At 37.9% G+C, this 15,741-nt stretch overlaps 2 pseudogenes; both read left to right on the forward strand.

The window, feature by feature from the left end:
* The window catches only part of LOC102396924, a 55,736-nt pseudogene that overhangs the window by 20,925 nt on the left and 19,070 nt on the right, over window positions 1–15,741 (forward strand).
* On the forward strand, window positions 2,277–2,375 carry LOC112587391 (annotated as a pseudogene).

Genomic DNA, 15,741 nt, shown 5'->3' on the forward strand with positions numbered 1-15,741 from the left:
TCTTAGTTTTGGATTAACCCTAGGAATGTCTTCTGAACCTTGAAACATTTTACATACATACACACACACACACCTGTGTGTATACATACAAAGTATTTCCATAGTATACTTATATTTTTCTATTTAAATATTTGAAACATTTGGAATCTGGGGATAAGAAATGAGGCAAGAGACCAAAAATATTTTTATTTTCCAGATTACTATCCAGTTGTTCCAATGTTGTTGTTGTTCAGTCACCCCGTAGTGTCTGACTCTTTGTGACCCCATGGACTGCAGCACACCAGACCTCTCTGTCCCTCACCATCTCTCAAAGTTTGCCCAAGTTCATGTCCATTGCATTGGTAATGTCATCCAGCCATCTCATCCTCTGACATGCTCTTCTCCTTCTGGCCTCAATCTTTCCCAGCATCAGGGACTTTTGCAATGAGTCAGCTGTTCGCATCAGATGACCAAAATACTGGAGTTTCAGCTTTAGCATCAGTCCTTCCAACAAGTATTCAGAGTTGATTTCCCTTAATTTTGACTGGTGTGATCTCCTTGCTGTCCAAGGGACTCTCAGGAGCCTTCTCCAGCACCACAGTTCAAAGGCATCAATTCTTCCATGTTCTGCCTTCTTTATGGTCCAGCCCACACAGCCTTACGTGACCACTGGGAAGACCATTGCCTTGAGTATATGGATCTTTGTTGGCAGTAATGTCTCTACTTTTTAACACACTGTCTAGGTTTGTCATAGCTTTCCTGCCAAGAAGCAAACATCTTCTGATTACATGGCTGCAGCCACCATCTGCAGTGATTTTAGAGCCCAAGAAGCAGAAATCTGTCACTACTTCTGCCTTTCTCCCTCTAATTGCCATAAAGTAATGGGGCCAGATGCCATTATCTTAGTTTTCTCAATATTTAGTTTTAAGCTGGCTCTTTCACTCTCCTCCTTCATCCTCATGAAGAGGCTCTTCAGCTCTTCTTCACTTTCTGCCATTAGGGTGGTATCATCCACATATCTGAGGTTGTTGATGTTTCTGCCATCTATCTTGATTGCAACTTGCAACTCAGCCAGTCCAGCATTTCTCATGATGTGCTCAGTGTATAGATTAAACAGTGACAGCAGACAGCCCTGTTGTAATCCTTTCTCAATCCCGAAACAATCAATTGTTCCATACAGGGTTCTAACTGTTGCTTCTTAAATAATTCATCACTTACCTACTGATTTGTTATGCCATTCTTGCCATACACTAATATCCAACACATATTTGGGTCTACTTAACAGACTTTCTTGTCTGTTATCTGCATGTCTATTTACCTGCATGTCTAGTCATACATTATTATTACATTCAGTTCAGTTCAGTCCCTCAGTTGTGTCCGACTCTTTGCGACCCCATGAATTGCAGCACGCCAGGCCTCCCTGTCCATCACCAACTCCCAGAGTTCACCCAAACTCACGTCCATTGAGTCAGTGATGCCGTCCAGCCATCTCATCCTCTGTCGTCCCCTTCTCCTCCTGCCCCCAATCCCTCCCAGCATCAGGGTCTTTTCCAATGAGTCCACTCTTTGCATGAGGTGGCCAAAGTTCCGGAGTTTCAGCTTTAGCATCAGTCCTTCCAAAGAACACCCAGGACTGATATCCTTTAGAATGGACTGGTTGGATCTCCTTGCAGTCCAACGGACTCTCAAGAGTCTTCTCCAACACCACAGTTCATGACTGTAACTCTATTTGTTTGGTCTTCTTTGCTGAGTCCAGGCAACTCGATATTTTAAAATATGGGAGAGACTGTAACTTGTTACTCTTCTTAGACCAGAATTTTCTTGAACGTTTTCCCTATTTTCCATGTGAATCAGTCTTTCCAGTTCAAAAAAATGAACAAATAAGTAACATTCTACTCTAGTTATTGATATAGAATTAAGTTTATTACTTACATCAGGAAGAGCTGACATCTTTATAATACTGAATTTTCATATTAAAGAAAATGTATGTTTTCCTAATTTGTACTGATTTTGCACATTTCTTGTTAAATTTTTTTTTCTATTGTAAATGTAGTATTTTGTTTCATTATAACTTCCAATTGGTTATTGTCTGTACTTATAAAAGTTGTTTGCTCTTTACTATTCTACTCAGCCATCTAAAAATTCTTTTGTGTATTCATGTAAGCAAGTTTAAAACTTGCAAATATTACAACCTTTTTCATATATGTATATATAATATACACCTCATAATCTCCTCTCTAATTGTACTCGCATGTACCTTCAGAACCATATTAAAAAAATCAGTAGTGAGGGCTTGCGTGGGCAACACATATGCTAAAACTGGAGCAATACCAAGAGGATTAGCATGGCCTCTGAGTAAGGATGGCACAGAAATTTGTGATACATTCTGTATTTTATCTCCTTGGGCACAAGACACAAAAGCAAAAATAAAAAATGGGACTATATCAACTAAACAGCTTTGCACAGCAAAGGAAACTATCAAGAAAACAAAAGTCAGCCTACTGAATGAGAGAAGATATTTGTAATATCAGATATATGTAATGAGGTTGACATCTAAAATATATAAAGAACTCATGCAACTCAATATCAAAACAACAAACTCAATTAAAAAATGGGCAGAGGCACTGAACAGAGATTTTTGTACAGATGGCCTACAGACACCTGAAAAAATGCTTAACATCACTAATTATCAGGGAAATGCAAGTCAAAACTACAGTGAGCTACCACGTCACACCTATAAAAATGGCAATTATCAAAAAAACAAGAAACGAGTGTTGGTGAGGATATGGCAAAGAGGGAACCGTTGTTTGCGGGATCATAAATTGGTGGAAAACAGTATGGAGTCTCCTCAAAAGATTAAAAATAGAACTCCCATATAATCCATCAACTTCACATCTGGGTATTTACCCAAAGAAAACAAAATCACTAATTTAAAAAGATATAGTCACCCTATTGTTCACCGTAGCAGTAAATAGACAAGACATGGAAACTAAATGTCCATCAATAGCTGAATGAATAAAGAAAATGTGGCATGCATACATATATACACACACACACACAAAATGGAATATTACTCTCTCATAAAAAAACAATGAAATTTGCCATTTGTGACAACATGAATGGATTTAAAGAATATTATGTTAAGTGAAATAAGTCAGATAAAAAAAGACAGACACTGGATGACTTGACTTAAATGTGGAAGCTAAAACACAAAAAACACAAATAAGACAAAATAAAAACAGACTCAGAACAAACTCGTGGTTGCTAGAAGGTGGGAGACAAAATAAGTAAAAGAGATTAATAGGCACAAACCTCCATTTATAAAATAAATAACCCATGAGGATGTAATATACATCATAAAGAATATGGTCAATAATATCTTAATTAGTTTGTATAGGATCAGATGGTTACTAGATTTGTCATGATGATCATTTCATAACATATGCAAATGTCAAATCACAATGTAGTACACCTGAAACTAAAATATTACTCTATATCAACTATATTTCAATTGTTGTTGTTTAGTCGCTCAGTCATGTCCAACTCTTTATGACCCCATGGACTGCAGCACACTAGGATTCCCTGTCTTTCACCATTTCCCAGAGCTTGCTCAAACTCATGTCCATTGAATCGGTGATTCCATCCAACCATCTCATCCTCTGTCACTCCCTTATCCTCCTGCCTTCAATCTTTCCCAGCATCAGGGTCTTTTCCAGTGAGTTGGCTCTTCACATCAGGTGGCCAAAGTACTGGAGTTTCAGCCTCAGCATTAGTTCCTCCAATGAATACTCAGGATTGATTTCCTTTAGGATTGACCGGTTTGATCTCCTTGCAGTCCAAGGGACTCTCAAGAGTTTTTTCTTATACCACAGTTTAAAAGCATCAATTCTTCAGCGCTCAGCTTTCTTTATGGCCCAACTCTCACATCCATATAGGACTACTGGAAAAACCATAGCTTTGACTATATGGACCTATTGGCAAAGTAATGTCTCTGCTTTTTAATACACTGTCTAGGTTTGTCAAAACTTTTCTTCCAAGGAGCAAGTGTCCTTGCTTGAAATAAAAAACGTGGAGCAAGTTTTTCAAGTAAAAAAGTAGTGATACTCTGGCTTTATTCTTGATATTATGGGGATCTTCTCATTGTGTTTTCATTAACACATGATACTAACATTTAGATGGTAATTATTAGTTTAAAATGTTACCATATAGTTCATAGTTTATTAAGTTTTTTTTTCCAACCCTTGATTGGTATGATTATGTGATTTCTTTTATTTGTTTTCTTCTAGGTGAATTATATTAACAGAGTTGCTGATGTTGAATTATTTTTCCATTTCTGGAATAAGCCAGTATTATGATCCCTACTCAATCAGTGTCTGAGTGCAGTCCAGGGGAAGGAAGCATGGTTTGGTATGAATACCATGGGGGTTTTATAGGGTTTGGAAGCTGGAGTCTGTCATCAACTATGGTTCTCACAGCAGATTCTCTTGAAGGAAATTTGAGCAACACATTTCTACAACCATCACGTGAGTCAGTAGAGGACTGGAAGTCAGAAAACTTGAGCTCCAGAACTATGACTGCCAACCAGTTATCAGTGTTATCTTAGGTAATGTACTCGCTGAGCTTCACCTTTTCCTTGCTTGATAAAGACAGACATAATAACAGCACATGCATTTAAAGTGCTTGAAAGAGATTCTAGCACATAGTGTGTAGTAAATATTAGCTGTGATTATTGTTAGTACCAAAAATCCCTTCAGGGTGGAGCCCCAGAAACTGGAAAGTAGCAAGGTGCTCAGTAGCTCAGTCGTGTCTGCTTCTGTGACTCCATTGACTGTAGCCCACCAGGTTTCTCTGTCCATGGGATTTTCCAGGCGGGGATACTGCAGTGGGTTGTCATTTCCTACTCTAGGGGATCTTCCCAATCCAGGGATCAAACCCAAGTCTCCTGCATGTCCTGCATTGGCAGAGGGAATCCTTACCAATGCACAATAGCTGCCATTTATTAAGCACTTATTACATGCCAGTTAGTGTTGACAAAGACAGAGGATCAGAAGGAAAGAAAGAAAAGGAAGAAATCGTGGCACTAGTTGATGTTACCACCTTGAGCAACCTAAAGGAAGAGGCTCTCTAGAATTTGCTAGAACAAAAAGAAAGACTTATAAGGAAGAAGAAAAGTGAGCCTAAAAATTCCTTTCTGGATGTGTTAAGTTTACTGAGGAGGAAAGATAGAAAAGATTTAGGGTATCAGCAATAGCCTCCCAGGTGGCTCAGTGGTAAAGAATCTGCCTGCCAATGCAGGAAATGCAGGGTTCAATTCCTGGGTCAGAAAGACCCCCTGGAGTAGGAAACAGCAACTCACTCCAGTATTCGTGTTTGGAAAAAGTTCATGGACAGAGGAGCCTGGTGGGCTGCACCTTGGGGTCTCAAAGAGTTGGATTGACTGAGTACACACACACAATGTTCAGAATAGAGTAGGCCCTTGGCTGGAGCTTTCATTTGGCTCTCTATCATCTGAGTCCCCCTGGTGGCAGGATGAGTGAAGGAAAATGAACAATATCAACAGATATAGAGCAACAATTCAGCACGTGCCAGCAGGGCTTCCGATCTGCATCTTCCACTTACCAAATCTGAACAAAATCCTTAACTTTCTGGTCCTCATCCTTGAAAGGGATTTCTCTGAGGAATAAATGAGATAATAATATATAATTTATGAAAAACACTTGACATAGAACAGTTGTTCAATAAGTATGGCTATTATTATTAAAGCATGTCTCATATGTTTTCTAATGACCTAAGTTTTACTTATAGAACTACTCTCAAATATGATGTTAATTTGGGAATTCCTTGGAAATCCAGTGGTTAGGACTCCACTCTTTCCCCTGCAGGGAGCACAGGTTCAATCCCTGATCGGGGAATGAGGATCCCATATGCCACATGGTGGGCCCAAAAATAAAAATGTATGTTAATTTTTAACAAATATTGACTGACACCAAGAATATTTTTCATGAATTTTAATCTTAGAATGTTCAGGAAAAACCACATCAACTACAATGATTTTCAATAATTACACTGATGTTCTAATTGAAGTTTTGACCTTGCACTGAAAAAAATTTAAAGGAACTTTCCTTTTTTTTTTTTTTTTTTTTTTAGTAAACTCATCTCTAATGGACAAACTACCTGAAAGGATCCTTTTAAAATAAATACTATCCAAAAGCTACTCACTATCCAACTCCTAAGTTACATGTATTAATAACAGTTAAAAACATGAGAATCCTGGAATGTGATCAGGTGGGCCTTAGGAAGCATCACTATGAACAAAGCTAGTGGAGGTGATGGAATTCCAGTTGAGCTTTTTCAAATCCTGAAAGATGATGCTGTGAAAGTGCTGCACTCAATATGTCAGCAAATTTGGAAAATTCAGCAGTGGCCACAGGACTTGAAAAGGTCAGTTTTCATTCCAATCCCAAAGAAAGGCAATGCCAAAGAATGCTCAAACCACCACACAATTGCACTCATCTCACATGCTAGTAAAGTAATGCTCAAAATTCTCCAAGCCAGGCTTCAGCATACATGAACCGTGAACTTCCAGATATTCAATCTAGTTCTAGAAAAGGCAGAGGAACCAGAGATCAAATTGCCAACATCTGCTGGATCATCGAAAAAGCAATAGAATTCCAGAAGAACATCTATTTCTGCTTTATTGACTATGCCAAAGCCTTTGACTGCGTGGATCACAATAAATTTTGGAAAATTCTGAAAGAGATGGGAATACCAGACCACCTGACCTGCCTCTTGAGAAACCTATATGCAGGTCAGGAAGCAAAAGTTAGAACTGGACAGGGAACAACAGACTGGTTCCAAATAGGAAAAGGAGTATGTCAAGGCTGTATATTGTCACCCTGCTTATTTAACTTCTATGCAGAGTACATCATGAGAAATGCTGGACTGGAAGAAGCACAAACTGGAATCAAGATTACTGAGAAAAATATCAATAACCTCAGATATGCAGATGACACCACCCTTACGCATAAAGTAAAGAAGAACTAAAGAGCCTCTTGATGAAAGTGAAAGAGGAGAGTGAAAAAGTTGGCTTAAAGCTCAACATTCAGAAAACTAAGATCATGGCATCTGGTCCCATCACTTCATGGCAAATAGACAGGGAAACAGTGGAAACAGTGGCTGACTTTATTTTTCTGGGCTCTAAAATCACTGCAGATGGTGATTGCAACCATTACATTAAAAGACGCTTGCTCCTTGGAAGGAAAGTTATGACCAACTTAGTCAGCATATTAAAAAGTAGAGACATTACTTTGCCAACAAAGATCCATCTAGTCAAAGCTTTGGTTTTTTCAGTAGTCATGTATGGATGTGATAGTTGGACTATAAAGAAAGCTGAGTGCCGAAGAATTGATGCTTTTGAACTGTGGTGTTTGAGAAGACTCCTGAGAGTCCCTTGGACTGCAAGGAGATCCAATCAGTCCATCCTAAAGGAGATCAGTCCTGGGTGGTCATTGGAGGGACTGATGTTGAAGCTGAAACTGCAATAATTTGGCCGCCTGGTGCAGAGAGCTGGCTCATTTGGAAAGACCCTAATGCTGGGAAAGACTGAGGGCAGGAGGAGAAGGGGATGACAGAGGATGAGATGGTTGGATGGCATCACCAACACAATGGATATGGGTTTGGGTGGACTCTGGGAGTTGGTGATGGACAGCAAGGCCTGGCATGCTGCGGTTCATGGGGTCACAAAGAGTTGGACATGACTGAGCGACAGAACTGAACTGAAGCCATAAAAACCCAGTCATCATATTAAGATGGTCTTTTACATCAACATGAATCAACACATGCCAGACAGACTTTAATAGTCAATTTTGAGATATGGAAGTTCTTGTTTCAATGGATGAAATATGTAAGACTTTGAAAAATTCAAATGTGAACATTTTTTAATTTAATAGAGTTCTTCTGATCTGAAAGGATAGCAAAAATTGGGTTAAAAGTTTGCATGAAAACTTTAAAAAGCAAAGATCACAGTTGATATAAGATGGTGTTGAGAGAGAAGCATTTATTGTATGGCCTTGAAATTGTTTCCATTCACATGGAGCAACCCCAGCTGTTTTCAAAAATCAAAAATGATAAGCAGAAGGAAGGTGGGAAGAAACAACAGCATTTTGGTTATATCCAGCTGATAAACACTGGGCTGCATATATATTATGCTAAGCATGATTAAGCACAGAATTAACATCATTTCACTGCATTTGAAATACAGTGAAATAAGGCAGCTGAGACAAATGGAAAAAGGTCTCCAAAACATTGCTTTGAGGCTATAAATTGGCACTGTCAAGTTATATATTTACAAAAAATATGGACAAAGAGGTCAAATAATTAATTTTTTCTGGATGTATGTGCATAGGCTATGATTAAAGGTCATGCTGTTATTCATGTAGTTTGATAAATCTTAACCTCCCATGAATCACATCTCTCACAGTGTATCTAATTACCTAGAGTGGATCCAAAAACAGTACTAATCTTGCATTTTAATAGTTAAAGCATCATAAAGAAAAGATAAATCTTTTCCTTGATAAAAAAATGTTGGAGACACAAATTTACAAAAGAAGTCGAGAACAAAATATTTTAAGTGCCAAGCAAGCACCTGAAATATGTCATTTATTCATTTAATATTTACTGAGCTCATACTCTTTGATGAGTAGGTTCTCTATTTAAGTGCTGAAGACATAAATGTTATAAAGATATCACAGTCTAGTGGCAAGTGACAGGTATATGTAGATTCAATTTTAATACAGTAAGAAATGCAATGATAGTAGAGGGTCCAGGTGTAGAGTGGGGGTGGGGGGATGCCCAGAGACAAGGTAATTTTACCTTATCTTATGGGAGAAGAGAGGCAAGAATACTTTTCAGAGGAGGACTGGCACCTCAAAGATGAATATTGGTTGATTTTCAGAATAATCTCTAATAATCCTCATATGTAGGTAATAAATTATTCCCATTTTATAGATGAGGAAACAGACGTATTCTGACTCAGAGATAATAACCGGTAGGACCAAGTCTACCCGATCCCAGTATCACACATTTTCCATTGCCTTTGAGGGTCAAGAAAAATACTCTGTATATCTCTCCAAGTTATACATTTTTTTCACCATTGCTTATCCCATTTAGGAATTCCAACATAACATTCCCTTCTTGCATTCACATTCTCTTTCTGTCTCTTTAGTTGCTAAGTCATGTCGGACTCTTACGACCCCATGGACTGTAGCCTGCAAGGCTCCTCTGTCCATGGGATTCTCCGGGCAAGAATACTGGAGTGGGGTGCCATTTCCTTCTCCAGGGGATCTTCCCAACCCAGGAATCGAACCCCGGTCTCCTGTATTGCAGGCAGATTCTGTAGTGACTGAGATATGAGGGAAGCCCTATGCTTCCTAATTCGCATTATGCTGAACTAAAAGAATATATATATAGTAATTGCAGGCTTGCATTTCTGCCATATACTGTTAGAAATTCTCATGAAAACCCAAAATATTACCATTAACACAGAGAATAATAGATATAAAAATCTAAAACTGTCGCTGGGAAAAATGGAAGCCCTATTAAGACTTTATAATATACATCTGAAAACATTTCCTTTAATTGATCCAATAGTCTCAGATTTAATCAGAGGGAGCCAGTAGTTTTAAGACCATCTAGAATTAGGAGTTGATTTAGCTCTCCTCATGATGGGATACATTAAAATTTTCTTGATCTTTTGCCTACCTTTATAAAAGGGGACAGTTTTATTTTCAATCTACTATCATCACCAATTGAAAGACACTATGTAAGAGCTGTAGGAATGCAAGAGCCTTCCTGAGTAGGGAAAACTCACTTTCTTGTGAGTCTCCCCTTTACCACTCACACAGAACGCTTCACTTCTGAGACTTCCGGTCACTAAATGCGTGGGAATTGTTCCCATACCAAGCAATTCTGTGATACCAGCTGGGTGTCCTCCAATTTAACTCAACTCTCACACTATCTACCTTGAGGTATCTTTAGATACATAGCTTATAGTGCTCAGTCCCACGAGACTGCTCCCACTCTAATTTCAATAGTAAGTCCAGTTTGTCACCAGTGTTTCTGAGCCATTAGCTATAAATCAGAGATTCCCAAAACCCTCACCTTGGGTTCAATTAATTTGATCGAGCAACTCACAGAATTAAGGAAAGCAGAATACTTGCTGATTACTGGTTTACTGTAAAAGGATATGATAAAAGACACAGATGAACATTCAGATGAACGAGACATGTAGGGAAGTGACACAGAGCTTCTTCCATACTTTCTCCCAGACCACTACAGTCCTAGCTTCCCTAAGCAATCACCAACCCAGAAGCTCTTCAGACTCACTTGAGGGATCTGTATGGAAGCATCATCACCTAGGCATGATGGATCATTAACTTCATTTCCAGCTCCTCTCCTTTCTCTGGAGAATGGGGAGTAGGGTTGAAAGTTCCAAGTTTCTAATCATGGCTTCATCTTTCTGGTGACCAGCACCCATCCAGGAGCCTACCAAGAGTTACCTCATTAGAACAGACAGCAAAGAACATACACACACACACACACACACACACGCACATATATATATGTATGTATTTTGTTATCTGACACATTCTAATCACTGATGTACTATGTGGTAGGCAATGTGCTATACACTAAGTAATTAAAGTTGAGCAAGCCATACTGGCTGACCTTAGGAGTTTGCCAACCATGGTGAGAGACAATCAGGCAAGAATATAAATGCATTTGCTCCAGCAAACTCATTTTACACATGTTGAAAAAAGGATAAGAAAATAAGTGGTTTGTCAAACTCTGATTATGCACTGTTGATGGGAGTGGAAACTGATATAACCTTTTTTGGAAGACAGTTTGGGAATGCCTTTTAAATTTGCAAATGCTCTTATTCTAAAACACAGATATTCTAAACAGAAATTTATCCTTCAGATGTACTTGCAGAAATTCCAAACATAAGTGAAAAAAATCTATGCAGTTTCAACCATATTAAAGAAACACTGGGAGCAGTCTAAATGTCTATCAATAATTGACTGGCTGAATGAACTCTAGAACACTGTGTAGCAATTTAAAAGGTGAAATAGATTTGACATAATGTAAACACAAGAGGTTATTCAAGAGCTATCGATATATGAAAAAACTGCATGGATTATGATGTTCTATCCTTGTTTAAAAAGAAGAAAATCACAAGTAAATGTTTAGAAAAATAAGTATCAGAGAAATGTATACTAAACTATAAACAGGCAAAACCAATACAATATTGTAAAGTTAAAAAATAAAATAAAATAAAGAAAAAAAAGAAAAAAAAATAAACTATAAACAGTGGTTAATACAATGCCTACAGATAATTTCTATCTTTTATGTTATCATTTTGTAATGCTGGATGATTTTTTCTAAATAAAAAGTGTGTTTGACTAAATTGATGTGATTTATAAACACCGTATCTTGAAAAAAAATTGATATTTCTAGGTTATATTAAACTTCCTTGAAAACTGTAAAAGCTTAAACAAATTATGGGATTATCTATTTATATACTAAATAATATTAGACATTATTTTGAGGCACTCTAAAACAGAATATACTTACACAGAAAAAAAAGATTTTAAAACCATTAAAAATAACATTAAAAATTAGGATAATAACATAGTTAGGAAACTATGAGTTTCTCTCAAGCATTCTTGAACTTTAATCCAGGTCTCTGGAGTCTTGGTCTAGTTCTTTTTCTATGCAGTTATTTCTAGCCTATGGGTAATCTCTTAAAAGCTTTTCCTCAAAGGCAAAAATTCTTCTAAACAACACTAATTCTTATTACAGAAAATGCAAATATTAGAGTGTCTCTATGAATGGAAAAGAAAGCTGCTATTATTGCTAATAAGCACTTGTGATGATAAACTGTGGAAACTGTAAACTCTAGAGTACAAGAAAGTAAAACAACCAGTGACTTAGCCTGTCAACAGGGAGGCCTCACAAATATCTAAAATTCATAGTCACCAACACATTCATGAGCTACGTTTGTACAAAGTAATCATAATCTTATTCAAATAAAATATTTATATTTGGTTGGAAGAAGATGTAATGTGAGGGTCCCTTCTCACCCAAATAGAAAACTATCAAACTGAGATCAGAAACTCAATGTGTGGAATGACTGAGCAATTGAATTTCCCATGCCTCTGGGCAAAGTGCAGCCAGGCTCTGAGCTCAATTAAAGAAGAAAAGTTTGCCTGATTAGCAAAATCAAGTGTAAAACCATCTAAGAGGGACTCTAATGTATGCTGGGTATTTTCTTTCCAACTCATAAAATTCACACCATAAACTGAAGAAGGTAAAATTTAAGGGAATGTAAAATTTATCAATCTTCAAATTTTGTTACTTCAATGTATAGAACTGAAAAGTGAAGATACAATTTTATTCAACCCAAGCTTTGAACATATAAGAGAATGTTAAGCTAAAATTTTCTGTTGAGACTTTAAGACAAGTGACATGATACACAAAAACAGGTGTGAAACAAGCCAGCCTCCAGAATTTGGAATAAAATCTGTGTATATATACATTCCCAAACCTTCTCACATAAAAGGTAAAAACTGGTACTCAGGTAAGAATACATGAATGGTAAGACAAACAGCCTTATTGCTGATACAGAGAAAATGTTAGTGGTCTGCATGGAAGATCAAACCAGCCATAACATTCTCTTCCTCAATCCACTTTAAAGAGGGAGACAATTTAGAAAAAAAAAAAAAAGGAATGATTACAACAGCATGTGTCAAGAGCTATAGAAAGAGAGAGTGGTATGGTGAAAAGAACATCTGCCACAGAGCAAGGCTGTGAAAGTCAAAGTATTAGTCACTTGGTCATGTCTGACTCTTTGCAACCCCATGGACTGTAGTCTACCAGGCTCCTCTGTCCATGAGATTCTCCAGGCAAGAATACTGGAATGGATTGTCATTCCCTTCTCTAGAGGATCTTCCTGACCCAGGAATCAAACTCTGGGTCTCCCACATTGCAAGCAGATTCTTTACCATCTGAGCCACCAGACTTGAGTTCCAATCTTGGCTCTAATCTTAGGAAAGTGGGCTTGAGCCATTTCTCCGTCGCTGCCTCACTTACATCTCCTGTAAGCATAACATTCCTCATTTAGGTCTGACCTACATGGTACTAGCTTGTTCTAGACTGTCTCAGAAATAGTTTTATATTTTTTAAGAGAAGAATGGATTTTTTATTACTCTACTGAGCAGTTAAAATGTATATTTTTCTAGTGACCCATCAATCAACATATAGAGTAAGCAATATCATATGCTCCCATTCAATTTGTTTACTCTGATGTGATCTTTTTTCTTCCATTATTTCATGTTTTGTTGATCAGTGTGACCTCTTAATGGCTGATGAATAGCAAATAAATGGATAGTGTTGTAGATGTTGCAAGATGCTATGGCAGAGTTCACAACAGATGTGAAAATGCACATTTTATGATAAATGAGCACTGTCAAAAAAACTGGTGGAAGTAACTAAGTAATGGTAGAACCCAGAAGTCAATCAGGAATTGATGGAGGCCCTGTGACACATGAAGGTCAATTTAAATAGCTCAGGGGGAAGTGACCGACAGTTGTTTGTGTAGTGGTTTGCAGAAAGTATAAGTGAGTATATGTTACAATTTCTGATTTGAAAAGAAGCAAATGGTGATCACCAGTAGATTATATAAGGAAAAACATTCCTATGGCCCTTTGCTGTACAGCCCTCATATAGTCCAGATTCAGTTATCCTTTCCATGAAATGGAATAGCTCTCTGCTAAATGGAATTTGTCTGCAATAATTCTTACAGTGCAGGTTGTGTGGATTAAATAAGACTGATTTAAAACCTCAAAGCAAAGACAGGAAAACCACTGTTTGCTTAGGACAAGCCTTGCTATGCCTGGAGAAAATAGTTTGTATTTTGCTTTTCTATGTTTACCAAGTAAAGAAACTGGATGACTGCATTCAGTGTGGAGAGAGAACTGCTTGAGCTAAGGATACAATGTGAGAATGCTGGATATACTGAGGCAACTGTCAGCACATTCGCATGGCTAGACAGAGTGATAGAGACAAGGAAAACAGACTGAATTAGAACATAAGGAGCAATGGGCCTTATTCAGAAATGATGGGAAAAGATGGTAAGTAGGAATGATCAGCTCCATGTTATGCACGAGCTATAGCACGGAAACTGTACTGAAGTCACCCCTAACAAAACAGACGTTCTACTGACAGAGGAGGAGGGCAATGGAATTATAGCCAAGTAGACATTCAACTGATAGAATTGGGAGTAATGTCTACTTGGATATAATTCCTGAGCACAGATCTCTAACTGTCCCAGGCTCTATGGCAGAAAGGTCATTTGCCCATCTGAAGCCTTTGCCCTCCTCCCGTTAACAGAACATCTGTCTTGTTAGGGTTGATGATCCATCCTGTCACACACAGTCAGCTGTGACTGATGGAAGCCAATAGCGCTGGTCTCATTGCATTTTTTCATATACTTTCCCAAGTTCTCATGAAGCCAGCGGTGGCCATGTGACTTTTTCCCAGCAATTAAATTTAAAGCAAAATTCACAAGGAGGTTTCTAAGAAAAATTTTCTTCCTGTAATAGCTTGGGCTACCATAACAAAGCCCATAGACTAGGTAGCTTAAACAACAAAAATTCCTCACAGTTTTGCTGGCCAATCTGATTTCTGGTGTTAATTTCCAGATGGTTCCTTACCTGCTGCTTTCTCCTCACTGGAAACTACATACCTGCAGATTGCTGATTATGTAAGATTGTAGATTGCTGATTACAAAAGATGATAACTGGCTAAGCCACTCTGTGTTCTGATACTTTTAAGTGAAAACACTCTTAAATGATATAGGTGCCTAAATCTTGTCTCCAACTTTGAAGGCAAGAATCATGTGCTTGACCTCATTCAATCTTGGACTTCAACTAACTCATTAACTGACTCCTATTTCCTGCTTCCCATGTACATTTCTCTAAATTTACCTTTAGAGAACTGCATGGAAAACTCCATTCTAGTGAGCCCTGAGCCCATCCTAAGGCAGAAATTGGCACCTTGCTAGAAGGAGCATAGGACCTTATTCAGCTTTGATAACATCAATTCCTTTCTTCCCTAAAGGTTGTTTAAGATTGTGTCTTTTATCCTTTATAGGATTTAATGTCCCTAAAGGCAAGGACTAACATCTGACTCAACCTCTTGATCTCCCATAGTGTCTGGTTCATCTTAGATCCAAGGTAAATATTAGTTGAATGACACTGATCTTCCTATGACTTTAGACTTCCAGTGTCTTGCTGCAACTTCCTTGAGATTTGGCTTTTTCCTTGGATGAAGTCATCTAACAGACATCTGTTAAATTAATAAACCTGTTAAATTGGGAGAAAAGGTTAAGAAAATATAAAGTATTTTTGTAGCAAATATATTTAGAAAAATGTTACCAATCGACTGACTACACAAACTCCCTCCTGAAGAGAATTGGATAGGGGGCAACAAGAGGGCAGACCCAGCTGGGTGAGGGCTCTGCTGAAAAGACATATTGGAACAGCTGTGTATCCTTTTCTTCGACTACTGCAAGAAATTATCACAGACTGGGTGTCTTAAAATAATAGATTTTTTTTTCACAGTTCAGGAAGGCAGAAGTCTGAAATCAACGTCTCCGCTGGGCTCATTCCTTCTGGAAGCACTTGGGAGAGCTGCGCCATGACT

The sequence above is a fragment of the Bubalus bubalis genome, chromosome 1 (assembly GCF_019923935.1).
Source record: "Bubalus bubalis isolate 160015118507 breed Murrah chromosome 1, NDDB_SH_1, whole genome shotgun sequence".
In the NCBI taxonomy this organism is placed as follows: domain Eukaryota; kingdom Metazoa; phylum Chordata; class Mammalia; order Artiodactyla; family Bovidae; genus Bubalus; species Bubalus bubalis.